This window comes from Apium graveolens, chromosome 3, assembly GCF_009905375.1.
Source record: "Apium graveolens cultivar Ventura chromosome 3, ASM990537v1, whole genome shotgun sequence".
In the NCBI taxonomy this organism is placed as follows: Eukaryota; Viridiplantae; Streptophyta; class Magnoliopsida; order Apiales; family Apiaceae; genus Apium; species Apium graveolens.
The window spans coordinates 176376197-176382196 of record NC_133649.1 but is presented as its reverse complement, the minus strand read 5'-3'; positions in this window follow the sequence as shown (position 1 = coordinate 176382196).

Here is a 6000-nt window from a genome sequence, read left to right as displayed (position 1 = left end):
AAGTACAATCTTCTGGAAGATGTAAAGCCCTGCGTACTGTACCAGGAGTGACTACAAAGGATGAATCACCCACTTGAAAGATAATACTGGGAGTTCCACGTTGACCACCATCATCAAAAAGTCCAGTCCTCCAAAACCTCAGAACTTGTTGGCTTGAAAAGAATTCAAGCTGTGTTAATGCATACCCAACCTCACTATGTGCAAGAAGATCTTGCACAAAGTGCAATTCAGATGGAGCTTCAGTGTGATCAAGAACTGCGGCATAGTTGTTGGGGACAAACTTAGCTCCATCAATGATTAAATCCTTTGGTGCCATGTGAAAAAAATGAGATTCAAGTATGCCTGTTAGGTATTTGAGATAATGTCTGTATGAAAAACCAACGTGAGAAATAAAGAGAAAGAGAATAAAAGTAAGGAGAGAGATAAAATATGAAGAAAATAAAAGATTAAAGAAATCTTCTCTCTGTTGTACTTATACTCTGAACAAAAATGTTACCGTTGGACACCTGTCATACATGCAGTAATAACAGACAGTTACTGGGCTCGAGAAAACAGGAATCATTACTTACCCATTTGCCTAGTTTCAAGGAAAAACCGTTCCATGTATCAAGAGAAACAATTTTAATTCAAAATTTAAACCGTTAGCACTGATTGAATTATTTTTCACTGCATCATTAATATTCTGAAAATACATCACATGAAAATGACCAAGATAAATTAGATAAGTAAGTGCTGAAAATGAATCAGAACTTAACATAAAACAAAATTTATATGGTCATCAGAATATCAATCAGGATTTATCAACACAAGATAAAATAACTCAGAGACAAAATCTTGAAGTAAAAACAACTTTCATTAATATATGAAGACAATACATTTATGAAATGGAAATTACATCAATACTTATACAAGATTTTCCCTAAGCTTCTAATCCCAACATCAACAGCCTTAGTCCTAGCTAAGAAGCCTGACAAAGCTGATGATGAAGAAAAACAGGAAGAAGACGAGATTAAGTCATCTTCTTCTTCCTACTCTCGACAAACAGAATGGCGAGTCGGATGATTCGCTCTTGCTGGCGGAGACGATGAAGATGAAGTTCTCTTCGAACGGCCACCAGATCACGTTTGATAACCTCTGGAAATTGAATCCAGAGATTGTGAGGAATGTTGGTGATAGGGTATGGAGTTGGAATTCCATTCAAAAAGACATGAACAGTCTCATCACCATAATTGTAGAACCAGCCAAATTCAGCCATTTGTGATGATAAGTGAAAAACGAGAGTGATTTTGTGATAAAAGTGTGATGGAAAGGCTGATGTGAAGTGGTTGCTTATATAGGCAAGAGAATGCCAGGAGACGCAAAGAAATTGAATGCTGACAGATAGAATTAATTCTACCTCGTCTCCCTAGACTTTGAAAAAGAATAACATTCATTGGAAAGAGGAATCATGGTTTAAACCGCACAAGAAACAAGAAACAGTGGACTGTTCAAGTACGAAGACCATTAATCCTAATCATAGTGACTATTAATCTTCCACTTCTACATATTCTAGTTCGAACTGAGACTGTTATCAAATTTTATTCACAGATAAGCCAAGTAAAGGATTAGACTGAGAAATCAGAACTTAGACCTATACCAGAACTTAACAGTCCTCAGAACATAATTTCTTAACTCGAAAAAGGAATTCCCATCTTAGTAAATCCTCATACAAGTTCTGAGTTATAGACTTCAGAACTTAATCATCAGAACGTGTAACTAGAACTTATCCTCAGAATTTGTGCAATAATGACACAATGACTGTTTATCTAAAATAACATAGACCACCACAGAAATTTTCATCATTCAGATGGAGTGATTAGTGTGTGCATTAAGCTAAATAACAGACAAAGAGTAAAGTCTGATTCACTTCAGTACATCTTAGAAATAAGGCATAACTAAAATTTTGCTAAAGAGCTGTCATTGTCCTGAAACCTACTGATGAATGAGATCATACTTGAGTCCACCTCAACTGTTTTGTGCTAATTTTATGCATCTTTTGAAATTCTATTTTACAGTGGCTTCTCAGTGTAAGTGAGTCACGACTGTGTATCAGAATTTATGCTATTATCAGAGTATTTCTCCAGTAATCATAGAGTGTGAAAAGTCACCAAGAAAATATTTTGCTTTTCTAATGCATATCTACTTAATACCAGCAATGCACTTGGGTCGTCCCTTCCACATTTTTACTCTAGATCTCAAAGGAGTACCTGATTTTATTCTTTGACCTTTTTGCTTTTCCTTTTGATAAGTGAGGTTTATCAGCACTTAGTACATTCAGCAGTTTTACTAGTATCAGAACTTAACAGATGAGTAGCATTATTCTAATTTGTGACTTAGTAATAAGATATACAAAGTAAACTTAACTGAGCTCAATTATCAGAATTTGCTAGTGTCATAGGGTTTCCACTAAAATAATTACTTCTTACATGGAATCATTTGTTTATTGAAGACTACTAGGTCACTATCTAGCACAGTTATCCTCATAGGATTGAATAGGTACTTGAACAGACATATCACTTATCAGAGTTTAGAAACATATATCAGACAACAGTCAGTACTTAAAGACATTTATCAATTAAGCACAGAATACACAATGAGATTAATTCTGTAAATACTGAGCATAAAGTCTGATAACACAGAACAAGACTAAGCAGATTTAGAGAAAGAACCTGAAACCATTCCAAGTTCATTTACCAATCTTGTAAAAGTAGCTTCACACAATGGTTTTGTGAAGATATCTGCTAGTTGTTGATCTGTGGGAAGAAAATGCAATTCCACTGTACCTTCATCCATATGTTCCCTGATGAAGTGGTACCTGATGCTGATGTGCTTTGTCATTGAGTGTTGAACTGGATTACCTGTCATAGCAATAGCACTTTGATTATCACAGTAAATAGGGATTTTGAAATATGTTAACCCATAATCCAGTAACTGATTCTTCATCCAAAGAATCTGTGCACAACAGCTTCCTGCAGCAATATACTCTGCTTCTGCAGTTGATGTGGAAATTGACTTTTATTTCTTGCTGTACCAAGTAACCAATCTGCCTCCAAGAAATTGGCAGCTTCCACTTGTGCTTTTCCTATCAATTTTGCAACCTGCAAAATCTGCATCTGAGTAACCTATTAGTTTAAAATCTGATTCTCTAGGATACCATAATCCCAGAGCAGCTGTTCCTTTAAGATACTTAAAGATTCTTTTTACAGCTGTTAAGTGAGGTTCTCTTGGATCTGCTTGAAATCTTGCACAAAGACAGGTAGCATATATGATATCAGGTCTACTAGCAGTTAGATAGAGTAGAGAGCCAATCATACCTCTGTAGTCAGTAATATCTACTGATTTACCGGTATCCTTATCCAGTTTTGTCGCAGTGGCCATTGGAGTGGATGCACTTGAACAATCTTGCATTCCAAATTTCTTCAGCAAGTTTCTGGTGTACTTGGTTTGACAAATAAAAGTGCCTTCCTCATTCTGCTTGACTTGAAGGCCCAGAAAATAGCTAAGTTCCCCCATCATACTCATCTGATATCTTGACTGCATTAGTTTGGAAAACTTTTTGCAAAGTTTGTCATTTGTAGATCCAAAAATGATATCATCAACATAAATCTGGACCAGAAGTAAGTCCTTTCCATGGTTGAGGTAGAACAGTGTTTTGTCTATTGTCCCTCGGTTGAATCCACTTTCCAGAAGAAACTGAGCTAAAGTCTCATACCATGCTCTAGGAGCTTGCTTAAGTCCATAAAGTGCTTTGTCAAGCCTGTAGACATAATCTGGATGTTTGGTATCTACAAAACCTGGAGGTTGTTCAACATATACCTCCTCCTCCAATTCTCCATTGAGAAAAGCACTTTTCACATCCATTTGAAAGACAGTAAACTTTTTGTGAGCAGCATAAGCCAAGAATATCCTTATGGCTTCTAACTAGCAACTGGTGCAAATGTTTCATCATAATCATTTCCCTCCTGTTGAGAATATCCTTTTGCAACCAGCCTTGCCTTATTCCTTGTAATTAAGCCATCACTGTCAGTTTTGTTTCTGAATACCCACTTTGTACCAATAACAGATCTATTCTTTGGTCTTGGCACTAGGGTCCAGACTTTGTTTCTTTCAAATTCATTCAACTCTTCCTGCATTGCTTGCACCCAATCAGCATCTTGAAGAGCTTCTTCCACTTTCTTTGGCTCAGTCTGAGAGAGAAAAGAATTGTAAAGACATTCATTTGAAGTACCTGTTCTAGTTCTGACACCTGCATCAGGATTTCCAATTATCAAATCAGGTGTATGTGATTTTGTCCACTTCCTTGCAGATGGAAGGTTTTCTCTAGAACTGGATGCTCCCCCAAGATCCATGCTATTTTCATTTTCATTTTCTGATGCTCCCCCTGAAACTATGCTCTCTGAGTTGGATTCTTCTGTATTTAGATTTTCAGCACTATCAGAACTTGGCTTATCAGAACTTGAAGAGCCAGATGTATGTTCTGATGTTTCTTGAGATGTGGTAGGATCTTGAGTATGCTCCCCCTGCATAGGTGCATCTTCCTTTGACGTAGTCTCCACAGTTTCAATAACATCAGAGTTTAATCCATCAGAGTTTACAGTATCAGGACTTAGACTATCAGGATTTTCTGTATCAGAATTTGAGTCTTTATTTTCAAATCTCAGCTGATCATGGTCAATGAAATCTTCAAGACCAGTAATCTTTTTATCATCAAAAGAGACACTGATAGATTCCATGACCACTTTTGTTCTCAAATTAGAGACTCTGAAGGCTTTTGTGGAAAGTGGATATCCAACAAAGATTCCTTCATCAGCTTTTAGATCAAACTTTGATAGCTGTTCAGGATGAGTCTTGAGAACAAAACACTTGCATCCAAATACATGAAAATATTTCAGTTTTGGCTTCTTTTTCTTCACCATCTCATATGGTGTTTTTCCATGCTTGTTAATGAGTGTTGCATTTTGAGTAAAACAAGCAGTCTGCACAGCTTCAGCCCAGAAATAGGTTGGAAGCTTTGCTTCTTCAAGCATTGTACGTTCAGCTTCAATGAGAGTTCTATTCTTCCTTTCAACAACTCCATTTTGCTGTGGAGTTCCAGGAGCAGAAAATTCCTGCTTTATTCCATGGCTTTTGCAGAACTCTTCCATTATCAAATTCTTGAACTCAGTGCCATTATCATTCCTTAAAACTTTCACAGAATCTTTGACCATTTTATCCAGATGTTTGATATGATCAATCAAGGTTGATGCAGTTTCACTTTTTGTATGCAAGAAATACACCCATGTGTATCTGGTGAACTCATCCACTATGACCAACGCATGCTTCTTCTTTGCAATAGACATGACATTTACTGGACCAAATAGATCAACATGTATTAGATGATAAGGCTCAAGAATTGATGATTCAGTCTTGCTCTTGAATGAAGATTTTCTTTGTTTAGCTTTCTGACATGAATCACAAAGACCATCAGGAGCAAATACTGTGTTTGGCAATCCTCTCACAAGATCTTTCTTGACCAGTTCATTTATATTGTTGAAATTTAAATGAGAGAGTTTCTTATGCCAATTCCAGCTTTCTTCAATTGATGCTCTACTCATTAGACAGATTGCAGAACCATCAGTACTTGTTGAAAGCTTAGCTTCATAAATGTTACCACGCCTGTATCCGTTCAGAACAACTTTGCCTTTAGATTTACTCACAATTTCACAGTGTTCTTCAAAGAAATCAACATGATAACCTCTGTCACAGATTTGACTTATACTCAGTAGGTTGTGTTTAAGTCCTGAGACTAGAGCTACTTGTTTAATTATGACATTTCCAAGATTGATATTGCCATATCCCAATGTTTTTCCAATGTTGCCATCTCCATAAGAAACACTTGGGCCAGCTTTCTTCACAAAGTCTGATAGCAGGGCCTTATTTCCAGTCATATGTCCTGAATATCCACTGTCCAGAACTAGAATA